The sequence below is a fragment of the Oncorhynchus mykiss genome, chromosome 5, assembly GCF_057628025.1.
Source record: "Oncorhynchus mykiss isolate SJ-2025 chromosome 5, ASM5762802v1, whole genome shotgun sequence".
NCBI lineage: Eukaryota > Metazoa > Chordata > Actinopteri > Salmoniformes > Salmonidae > Oncorhynchus > Oncorhynchus mykiss.
In genome coordinates, this window is record NC_143026.1 from 87064846 (window position 1) to 87077285 (window position 12440).

Below are 12440 nucleotides of genomic sequence, written 5' to 3' on the forward strand. Positions count from 1 at the left end.
TTTTTATTGTTTATTTCACTTTTGTATATTATCTACCTCACTTGCTTTGGCAATGTTAACACATGTTTCCCATGCCAATAAAGCCCCTTGAATTGAATTGAATTGTAGGGGAGAAAGAGGATATAGTAAGTAAGGAGAAAAAGACTATTAGGAGAGGGAAGAGAGAGGGGGAAGACAGAGTGGATAGAGAAAAAGTGTGAAAGAATAAAGAGTTGAGAGAGAGAAAGAGTGGGTCAGTGATGGAGAGAGAGCGAGAGTGAGAGCGAGAGTGTGTGAGAGAGAGAGAGAGAGAGAGAGAGAGAGAGGGTTAGAGAGAGATCGGGAGACGTGGTCAGTTAAAAGGTTAGATAAAGGACAGCCCATGTCCGTAAAACAGATGGCTGCAGTCTGTTAAAAACATTCATCAGGCTTGTGTTAAAACCACAGGGCATATACTGAAAATATAATATTCCATTTACAAACAAGGAATTAGCATACGTTCTACAGAACACTGTCTCCCTAAGCACACTACAGCATGTGGGCAAAGTCAAACCGATTTGGAGAAGCACTTATGAAAATATTAATTTGCCTGTTTTAAAAGCCTTAGAGCTATTTCACTCACCCTCTTGACACTGATAGCTATGGTAGTGATGCTTTACAGTCTGAAATACACTCCTGACTAGAACTAGACACCTGTTGTTATAGACTGCTAGAGGAAGCAGCCAGACAGACAGTTGTGAGCAGGAACAGGTTATCACTCACCTGTTCGGCACTGATAGCTATGGTTAGTGGTCGACTAAAACGTTCCTGACTAAATCCAGATACCAGTTGCATTGAGGAAGCTGACAGACAGTTGTGATCAGGAACAGGTCATGGGGATGTTTTGATTGGATGAAGGACTTGGACCTGTTTCCTCTTTACTGTCTGTTAGAGATCAGAGCTCAACCACTTCCTCTTGGTCCTCAGCTTACAGATATAGGCTCTCAATTTGACCTTATTGTCACAGCAAAAGAATCCTGCAGGAACAGGATTTTAACGTTTAGTCCATAATGTTGCTTGATCGGTGGTTAGGCTAGTAACTGGACTAAAGTAGGAGACATGAAAATTGCTATACTGTTAATATGTGTGTTAGTGTGGGTTTTCAGTGAATTTATATAAATCAGGAAGCTGCGGTGCAGGGAAATTCTCAGCAACAGAAGAGTGGTCAAATTAAGATCCTACATCTGTACTCTCCTGTTCACTCTGACTGACAGCTGTTACACTTGCTGGACGCCATAGGAGTTTACTGCCATGTATACAGTCTTGTCTCAAGGCAAATGTTTGACATGAGAGCTTTCTGTTTTTATTCAGGACCAGGGTCCAGGACTGCCACTGTGCTCTGTCATATGGCCTGTCGTTTACTGAATACTTCACTATTACATGTTTTACTAAATACGTTTTACTAAATAACGTGCAAAAAGTGATGCGCCTTCATTAAACTCTCTCTTCAATCCATATGGCTCTCATGTTTTCTACGAACAGGAAAACCCATATCTAGGTCTTTAGCTACACATTAAGAGGATAATTTTCAGTGACAAGCACACACTCATTATCGGATTACGATTGGCTGCATGGGAATTATGTGTTTCATAAATGTAGATTAGTGAATTAAACGGGGCTGTCCTGGCTCTTGTAAGCTGTGGTGTTCAAACAACTGGCTCTTCAGGGAACAGGAACAGCAACAATGATGGTGTATGACTTTTGGTACCAGGCTGTGTGTGTGTGTGTGTGTGTTGTGTATGTGTGTGTGTGTTGTGTATGTGTGTGTGTGTGTGTGTGTGTGTGTTGTGTATGTGTGTGTGTGTTGTGTATGTGTGTGTGTGTGTGTGTGTGTGTGTTGTGTATGTGTGTGTGTGTTGTGTTTGTGTGTGTGTGTGTGTGTGTGTGTGTGTGTGTGTGTGTGTGTGCGCGCGTGTGTGTGTGTGTGTGTGTGTATGTGTGTGCCAAACTGGACATCTGAGGAAGGCTAATTGGCATTAATTCTGCTTCGTTACCACCCCATTCAGCCATAAACAGGTGTTTCGACAGGCAGGACCACAGGCGTAAATAGGGAAGAGTAGGGTTAGTTTAGCTTTTTAATTCAGCATCACTCTGTCAAGGGAAATATAGTAACAAAGATATATACATATATTTCAGGGTGTGTAACATGTGTAACATTACAGTTTGGAAAACATACTATGTCCCAAAAAAGTGACCTCTTGGCACAACTTTCTCCGGGTATGGGGTAAGTTGAGCCGCGGGGCAGGGTGGGTTAAGCCGCCCCAAAAATGTCTGTACTGAATAAAATATTAACAGTACCTTTTTAAAACCATGTCTACATTTTTCCCCAAACACAATTCAACACAATCACAATTGCTTGTTTGTCTTTTAATAATTTAAAGCATCTTTTAACACAGGCTTAACACCTAACACACCTAGGTGTACCTTTAATTTTACACTTCAAATCAAATCAAATTGTATTTGTCACATACACATGGTTAGCAGATGTTAATGCGAGTGTAGTGAAATGCTTGTGCTTCTAGTTCCGACAATACAGTAATAACCAACGGGTAATCTAACCTAACAATTCCACAACTACTACCTTATATACACAAGTGTAGGAGGATAAAGAATATGCACATAAAGATATATGAATGAGTAATGGTACAGTAGATGGTATCGAGTACAGTATATACATATGAGATGAGTAATTTAGGGTATGTAAACATATAAAAGTGGCATAGTTTAAAGTGGCTAGTGATACATGTATTACATAAAGATGCAGTAGATGATATAGAGTACAGTATATACATATGAGATGAGTAATGTAGGGTATGTAAACATATTATATTAAGTAGCATTGTTTAAAGTGGCTAGTGATACATTTTTACAAACATTTCCATCAATTTCCATTATTAAAGTGGCTGGAGTTGAGACAGTATGTTGGCAGCAGCCACTCAATGTTAGTGATGGCTGTTTAACAGTCTGATGGCCTTGAGATAGAAGCTGTTTTTCAGTCTCTTGGTCCCAGCTTTGATGCACCTGTACTGACCTCGCCTTCTGGATGATAGCGGGGTGAACAGGCAGTGGCTCGGGTGGTTGTTGTCCTTGATGATCTTTATGGCCTTCCTGTGACATCGGTGGTGTAGGTGTCCTGGAGGGAAGGTAGTTTGACCCGGTGATGCGTTGTGCAGACCTCACTACCCTCTGGAGAGCCTTACGGTTGTGGGCGGAGCAGTTGCCGTACCAGGCAACTCTCGATTGTGCATCTGTAGTTTGTGAGTGCTTGGAGGGTACTATGGTGTTAAATGCTGAGCTGTAGTTGATGAACAGCATTCTCACATAGGTATTCCTCTTGTCCAGATGGGTTAGGGCAGTGTGCAGTGTGGTTGCGATTGCATCGTCTGTGGACCTATTGGGGCGGTAAGCAAATTGGAGTGGGTCTAGGGTGTCAGGTAGGGTGGAGGTGATATGGTCCTTGACTAGTCTCTCAAAGCACTTCATGATGACGGAAGTGAGTGCTACGGGGCGGTAGTCATTTAGCTCAGTTACCTTAGCTTTCAAGGCCCTCTTGAAGCATGTGGGAACAGCAGACAAGGATAAGGCTTGATTGAATATGACCGTAAACACACCAGCCAGCTGGTCTGCGCATACTCTGAGGGCGCGGCTGGGGATGCCGTCTGGGCCTGCAGCCTTGCGAGGGTTGACGCGTTTAAATGTTTTACTCACTTCGGCTGCAGTGAAGGAGAGTCCGCAGGTTTTGGTAGCGGGCCGTGTCAGTGGCACTGTATTGTCCTCAAAGCGAGCAAAAAAGTTATTTAGTCTGTCTGGGAGCAAGACATCCTGGTCCACGACGGGACTGGTTTTCTTTTTGTAATCCGTGATTGACTGTAGACCCTGCCACAAACCTCGTGTCTGAGCCGTTAAATTTGACTCTACTTTGTCTCTATACTGACACATAGCTTGTTTGATTGCCTTGCGGAGGGAATAGCTACAATGTTTGTATTCAGTCATATTTCCGGTCACCTTGCTCTGGTTAAAAGCAGTGGTTCGCGCTTTCAGTTTTGCGCGAATGCTGCCATCAATCCACGGTTCCTGGTTTGTGAATGTTTTAATCATTGCTGTGGGTATAACATCGTCAATGCACTTTCTAATGAACTCGCTCACCGAATCAGCGTATTCGTCAATGTTGTTGTTGGACGCAATGCGGAACATATCCCAATCAATGATCGAAGCAGTCTTGAAGCGTGGAATTAGATTGGTCGGACCAGCGTTGAACAGACCTGAGCGCGGGAGCTTCGTGTTTTATTTATTCGTTATTTTACCAGGTAAGTTGACTGAGAAAACGTTCTCATTTGCAGCAATGACCTGGGGAATAGTTACAGGGGAGAGGAATGAGCCAATTGTAAACTGGGGATTATTAGGTGACCATGATGGTTTTAGGGCCAGTTTGGGAATTTAGCCAGGACACCGGGGTTAACACCCCTACTTTTACGATAAGTCCCATGGGATCTTTAATGACCTCAGAGAGTCAGGACACCCGTTTAACGTCGCATCCGAAAGACAGTCTCTGTCTGTAGGCTGGAAGCAACAAAATGGAGTCGTGGTCAGCTTTTCCGAAAGGAGGGCGGGGGAGGGCCTTATATGCGTCGCAGAAGTTAGAATAACAATGATCCAGGGTTTTACCAGCCCTGGTTGCGCAATCGATATGCTGATAGAATTTAAGGAGTCTCGTTTTCAGATTAGCCTTGTTAAACTCCCCAGCTACAATGAATGAAGCCTCAGGATATGTGGTTTCCAGTTTACATAGAGTCAAATACAGTTTGTTCAGGGCCATCGATGTGTCTGCTTGGGGGGGAATATATACGGCTGTGATTATAATCGAAGAGAATTCTCTTGGTAGATAATGCGGTCGACATTTGATTGTGAGGAATTCTAAGTCAGGTGAACAGAAGGACTTGAGATCCTGTATGTTGTTATGATCACACCACGTCTCGGTAATCATAAGGCATACCCCCCCGCCCCTCTTCTTACCAGAAAGATGCTTGTTTCTGTCGGCGTGATGCGTGAAGAAACCAGCTGGCTGCACCGACTCCGATAGAGTCTCTCGAGTGAGCCATGTTTCCGTGAAGCAAAGAACGTTACAGTCTCTGATGTCTCTCTAGAATGCTACCCTTGCTCGGATTTCATAAACCTTGTTGTCAAGAGACTGGACACTGGCGGGTAGTATGCTAGGGAGTGGTGCGCGATGTAATGAAACCTAATATTACTTGGGGTACCAATGTAAGAAATAACACGTAAAAAAACGAAATACTGCATAGTTTCCTAGGAACGCGAAGCGAGGTGGCCATCTCTGTCGGCGCCGGAAACTCCCAAGTACTGTCTAACTCAAGCCCTGTTGTTACCTCATATCCCAGTGATAATGCCTTGTATTACGCCTGGGAAGAAAACACTTCAATTTGCTGAACCATTGGCTCAACTTACCCCATGGCCATTGGCTCAACTTACCCCATTGAAAACATTTAGACTACATTAGCCCACACAGCTACAAGGAGGCACTTTCATGCTAGGTTTAGGACCTCATTTAGAAGCTTATAGAGACCCCAAATGATGTACAGAACAATCTTTCAATTATCTACTTTGGTTTAGATACAAGCATTATTTGACTTGATGAAAATCTGTTTTTTTGTTGTTGTTTTTTTGTCTGTGAACATGGCCAGACTGCTATCTGAAGGCCAGCTACTGTCAGCCTGTGAACATGGCCAGACTGCTATCTGAAGGCCAGCTACTGTCAGCCTGTGAACATGTCCAGACTGCTATCTGAAGGCCAGCTACTGTCAGCCTGTGAACATGGCCAGACTTGTATCTGAAGGCCAGCTACTGTCAGCCTGTGAACATGACCAGACTGCTATCTGAAGGCCAGCTACTGTCAGCCTGTGAACATGGCCAGACTTCTATCTGAAGACCAGCTACTGTCAGCCTGTGAACATGGCCAGACTGCTATCTGAAGGCCAGCTACTGTCAGCCTGTGAACATGGCCAGACTTGTATCTGAAGGCCAGCTACTGTCAGCCTGTGAACATGGCCAGACTTCTATCTGAAGGCCAGCTACTGTCAGCCTGTGAACATGGCCAGACTGCTATCTGAAGGCCAGCTACTGTCAGCCTGTGAACATGGCCAGACTGCTATCTGAAGGCCAGCTACTGTCAGCCTGTGAACATGGCCAGACTGCTATCTGAAGGCCAGGTACTGTCAGCCTGTGAACATGATCCAGACTTACCAATATCACCACAGTGTGCACTGATACCGGAGGCTGTTCAGGCGTGATTAGGAGCAGCTTGTCAGAAAAGGCCTGACACGTTGATTCTGGAGGTGTAGCAGCCCACTTCCAGAATCAGCCCTCCCTCTGGCCTCCCTCACAACAACAATATCTGGCTTCTTCAGCATACATGAAAACACATTCTCATCTACATCAAACCAGGCTCCTCTGACAAACACACACACACAAACAAATACTTTTTTCAGTCCAGCTGTTAGCAGTTGATGTTATTCTTCAATAACACAAACTCCAAAGCAAATAAAGGGTAGAAAAATAGGTTAATTTGAGAAGGACAAATCAAGATGTTATGCTGGGAGGTAGATGTTGCGTCTCCTCTGTCCTCAGTTTTTCTCCACTGAACAAAGGAACAGGATGCCATTTATAACCCCCCAACCAAGCCTGGGGTTGACCGATCAGAAGTCCTTGCAGTAGAACTGGCCAATGGCCAAATAACAAGTATCCTGCTCCAGACTCAATGTACAGAACGTAGCACTGAGTTCAGGAGTGACATTCCACAGATTCTAAACAGATGTTGAACTGAAACCCAACTCCTATTTACAATTCCTTATTGACCATTAGTACTCTCGTTTTTAGTCCTCTCATCCTCTGTGTTGTGTATTTATCTTCAAAATATTCTTATACTGCCAAGTCTTTCATCCAAAAATCTTTCATCAATATCAAATTCAAATGAGTCCCTTGTACCCAGAAACAGGGTCACATACAGAGAAGAGCAGGGCCTCTATTATCATCTAATATTACACATTTATCAGATGAAAACATCTGGAACATTATGTCCCTAGTGTGGTGCATCTGTCTGGAAGAAATAATATCCTGGCCTTAATTCATTTAATGAGGGGATCATAATAATATCAGACACAAAGGCTCTGTTGTGGCCTTGTTCTGTGTAGTCTGGCGTCATGACTGACTGACCAGCCGTGCCCTGGCAGTGCCCTGTACCCTGAAACTAATGTGCTTACTGACTTTCACAAGACATCCACACCTGTGTCAAAAGTGTTACATACATGTTCACTGTTTCTCAATGGGAACCCCATTCAAATGGAATAATGCTACGCCTTTGCTCTCTTTTCTAAGACTGCCCCATCCTGATGATATTAACACTGTTTCAGACAGTTAGGCTGCTTCGGAAACAGGAAATACAAACCTCAATCCAGTCAGAGTAGTGGTACAATTTCACAGGATGTTTTGTCATCGTTTTTAGTCATGCTTACCTCACAGTGGAACTATCCACACACAACCACACAACCTATAATAATAATAATAATCATGACAACATTTGTTTCTGAGAGGAGCTAAAGATAGATCAGTAATTTCCAGTAGCGCAGAGAAAAATAACAGAATAATGTTGAGTTGGTACACTACAACTCAATCAAATCAAGTATAGTCTAAAGCATTTTCAACAGTGAATGCTAAGGCAACCAAAGCATAAAGGCAGTGGGGTATAAATACATCACTGATGGTGGCTATGGACAGAGCTTAGCAGTACAAACACAACCATGCTTAACATTGAATAACATCAATATTTCTGTAAGAGTAGGACTGATTGGATCCTCTCCTGATCTGGTACGAATCCAAAGGGTGCCTTGCTTCAGCTATGTTATTGGACAAACATGTATTGTACACACACACACACACACACACACACACACACAGACACACAGGGAGAGAGTAAGTGAGGGTGAGAGAGAGAGGCAGAGAGAGAACGAGTGGAAGGGTGAGAGAGAGAGAACCTCTAAAAATCTGCAAACAAAGAACCTGGGTCAAGGGCTTTAGCTTAATACACAAAGATACATGATTTTGAGTTTGAAGAGCTTATTACTTCCTTATACATGTGATTATAATACATGAATACTATAAATCCATGCTATCTGTGGAGCTGAATGTATCATTAATAAGGTATATGCCTGGAGGACACAGCCTAATAAATATGGCTGCTTGTTAATATGTAAAATGCTTAACTGAATAACAATCACTAGCTACGATTCATTGACCTTTGGGATAAAAATCTGAAAGTACAGCTCGTTACCATAGTATTTTTCAGTATATACAAATACCAGCTAGATTTGGAATGCAGCATATAGTAAATAATCACCATAAAATTATAAAGACAGTGGTTGAGTCTCAGGACCCCCAGAAGGCTGTCTATTGGGAATGATCATGACAGACTGGTAGAGATTATGGATCAGAGATAATTAGATGTAATTCTGTCCACACTGTACTGTGAGTCCACACCACAGCTCATGTAGAGGTTAGGCCAAAGAGGGCAAACTAAAGGAACTAAGGAGCCATTGTTTTCAGAGCTGGCTCTCATGTTTTCTATACTGTAATCCCAATCTACCTAATCTATGATGGGATCTGATAGAATACGTCATCATCAACGGTCATTAACTGTCATTATCATGGAGCATCAACAGTAACTCCAACAGAAAAATATCCTACTAGAATAGAAGCCACTGAGCTGTCCACAAAGGAACAGGGGTACAATACAATACTTCATCATGCTTTTATATTTATTGGTTTGCAGCAGCAGCCTTCAAAACATGTTCAATAACACAGAGTGGTATGAAATTGGACAGCAATCATTTTCACCATAGAAATCCTCTGTCCTGTAGGTAGTGGAAAATCGGAATTAAAGGCCTAACATACGCAGATTGATCACAACAAATTATAGCAATAGCACAAAGAAATGCATTTAAATGTTTAAATATTTCAGGAAAAAAACTGGTTTAATTTATATCTATAACATCATTTCATGCTATGAATGAATCCAACGTCCAGATCCATACATGACTCATCTACTTTAAACCACACAAATGTTCTGTCACATAAAGTTGAAGTCGGAAATTTACATACACCTTAGCCAAATACATTTAAACTCAGTTTTTCACAATTTAATTCTAGTAAAACTGCCCTGTCTTAGGTCAGTTAGGATCACCACTTTACAACTTTAAGAATGTGAAATGTCAGAATAATAGTATAATAATAACTGACATTTCACAACTTTAAGAATGTGAAATGTCAGAATAATAGTGGGTCAGAAGTTTACATACACTCAATTAGTATTTGGTAGCATTGCCTTTAAATTGTTTAACTTGGGTCAAACATTTCAGGTAGCCTTCCACAAGCTTCCCACAATAAGTTGGGTGAAGTTTGGCACATTCCTCCTGACAGAGCTGGTGTAACTGAGTCAGGTTTGTAGGCCTCCTTGCCCGCACACACTTTTTCAGTTCTGCCCACAAATTTTCTATAGGATTGAGGTCAGGGCTTTGTGATGGCCAATCCAATACCTTAACTTTGTTGTCCTTTAGCCATTTTGCCACAACTTTGGAAGTATGCTTGGGGTCATTGTCCATTTGGAAGACCCATTTGCGACCAAGGTTTAACTTGACTCATATCTTGATGCCATCTATTTTGTGAAGCGCACCAGTCCCTCCTGCAGAAAAGCACCCCCACAACATGATGCTGCCACCCTGTGCTTCACGGGTTGGGTTGTTGTTCTTCGGCTTGCAAGCCTCCCCCTTTTTCCTCCAGACATAACGATGGTCATTATGGCCAAACAGTTCTATTTTTGTTTCATCAGACCAGAGGACATTTCTCCAAAAAGTATGATCTTTGTCCCCTTGTGCTGTTGCAAACCGTAGTCTGGCTTTTTTTATGGCAGTTTTGGAGCAGTGGCTTCTTCCTTGCTGAGCGGCCTTTCAGGTTATGTCGATATAGGACTCGTTTTGCTGTGAATATATATACTTTGGTAACTGTTTCCCCAGAAACATCACAGGCTTCTTTGCTGTTGTTCTGGGATTGATTTGCACTTTTCACACCAAAGTACGCTCATCTCTAGGAGACAGAACACGTCTCCTTCCTGAGCGGTATGACGGCTGGGTGGTCCCATGGTGTTTATACTTGCGTATTATTGTTTGTACAGATGAACGTGGTACCTTCAGGCGTTTGGAAATTGCTCCCAACAATGAACCAGACTTGTGGAGGTCTACAATTGGAGGTCTTAGCTGATTTATTTTTTAATCATGTCAAGCAAAGAGGCACCGAGTTTTAAGGTAGGCCTTGAAATACATCCACATGTCCCACTCCAACTGACTCAAATTATGTCAATTAGCATATCAGAAGCTTCTAAAGCCATGACATAATTTTCTGGAATTTTCCAAGCTGTTTAAAGGCACAGTCAACTTAGTGTATGTAAACTTCTGACCCACTGGAATTGTGATACAGTGAATTATAAGTTAAATAATCTGTCTGTAAACAATTGTTGGAAAAATTACTTGTGTCATGCACAAAGTAGATATCCTAACCAACTTAAAGTTTGTTAACAAGAAATTTGTGGAGAGGTTGAAAAACAAGTTTTAATGACTCAATCCTAAGTGTATGTAAACTTCTGACTTCAACTGTAGGTGCTGGAGAAAACCTGGACGGATGGATGACGGCACATTTATATAACCCAGTGTGTTTACCGATGGTTTAGACCTAAAAATCCTCTTTGGCTGATACCTGCCAAACCGCCAATCTGTTTACATAAGGCATACACACCATGAGAGACACACACACACACAAACACTCTCTTTCATACACACACACACACGTGAGTGACACACAGACAGGAAATGACAGTGCCTGAACTAAAGTTATTGTGCACTGAAGGTGATGATCCCTGATTGGATCAAGAGCAAATAAAATAAAATAAAATACAATTTTATTGGTCACATACACATGGTAAGTAGATGTGTAGCGAAATGTGTAGCGAAATTACCCAGATTCCACAGCAAAACCTAATACACACAATCTAGTAAAGGAATGGGTTAAGAATATATAAATAAAAAATATATGGATGAGCAGTTACAGAGCGGCTAAGATTCAATAGATAGTGTAGTATAGAGTATATATATATATGAGATAAGTAATGTGAGATATGTAAACATTCTTAACGTGGTATTATTAAAGTGAATAGTGTTCTGTTTATTAGTGGCCAATGATATCAAGTCTGTAGGTAGGCAGCCGCCTCTCTGTGGCAACAATCTGATGGCCTTGAGATAGAAGCTGTTTATCAATCTCTCTGTCCCAGCTTTGATGTATCTGTACTGACCTCACCTTCTGGATGGAAGCGGGGTGAAGAGGAAGTGGCTCGGGTGGTTATTGTCCTTGATTATCTTTTTTGCCTTCTTTTTTGCCCCTGGAGGGCAGGTAAGTTAGCCCCTGGTGATGATTTGTGCAGACCGCACCAGGATCTGCAGAGTGGACATGTTGTTTCCTACCTTCACCACCTGGGGGAAGCCCGTCAGGAAGTCCAGGAACCAGTTGCACAGGGCGGGGTCAAGACCCAGGGACTCAAGCTTAATGATGAGTTTGGAGGGTACTATAGTGTTGAATGCTGAGCTGTAGTCACTGAACAGCATTCTTACATAGGTATTCCTCTTGTCCAGATGAGATAAGGCATTGTGCAGTGTGATGGCGATCACATCGTCTGTGGACCTATTGGGGTGGTAAGCAAATTGAAGTGGGTCTAGGGTGACAGGTATGGTGTACGTGATATGATCCTTGACTAGTCTCTCAAAGCATGTCATGATGACAGAAATGAGTGCTACGGGGCGATTGTCATTTAGTTCAGTTACCTTGCATTTTCTTGGGAACAGGAACAATGCTGACCCCCTGGAAGCATGTGGGGACAGCAGACTGGGATAGGGATTGATTGACTATGTCCGTAAACACACCAGCCAGCTGGTCTGCGCATGCTCTGTGGATGCGGCTATGGATGCCGTCTAGGCCGGCAGCGTTGCGAGGGTTAACACATTTAACACACTGTAGGTTGTTACAATTACACCATGAGTCGTTAATCATGGAACATACCGGAGAGATGTTTATTCCTGTTGGCACGATGCACTGAAAATCCCGTTGGCTGTACTGACTCCGACAGCATGTCCCAAGCTAGCCATATTTACATGAAACAGAGTATGTTACAATTCCGGATATCTCTTTGGAAAGCAACTCTTGCCCTAATTTCGTCTACTTTCTTAACAAGGGACTGGACATTAGCGAGTAATATACTTGGTAGGTTTTCTGGGCTAATAACGTAAGAAATAATACATAAAAAACTAAATACT

The 12440-nt window shown here is 42.4% G+C and overlaps 1 protein-coding gene across 4 annotated transcripts in view; it reads right to left on the bottom strand.

Annotated features, from left to right (window-relative positions):
* Positions 1 to 12440, bottom strand: part of pde4ba (phosphodiesterase 4B, cAMP-specific a) — a 341912-nt gene that overhangs the window by 268461 nt on the left and 61011 nt on the right. For 2 of the 4 annotated variants that reach the window (XR_016496357.1, XM_090236201.1), the window contains exon 1: positions 742 to 901. The exons of the other annotated variants lie outside the window; for them this stretch is intronic. The gene's annotated coding sequence lies outside the window, so the exon portion shown is untranslated. Of the gene's footprint in view, positions 1 to 741; positions 902 to 12440 lie in introns of those variants that run through there. 4 annotated transcript variants of the gene reach the window in all.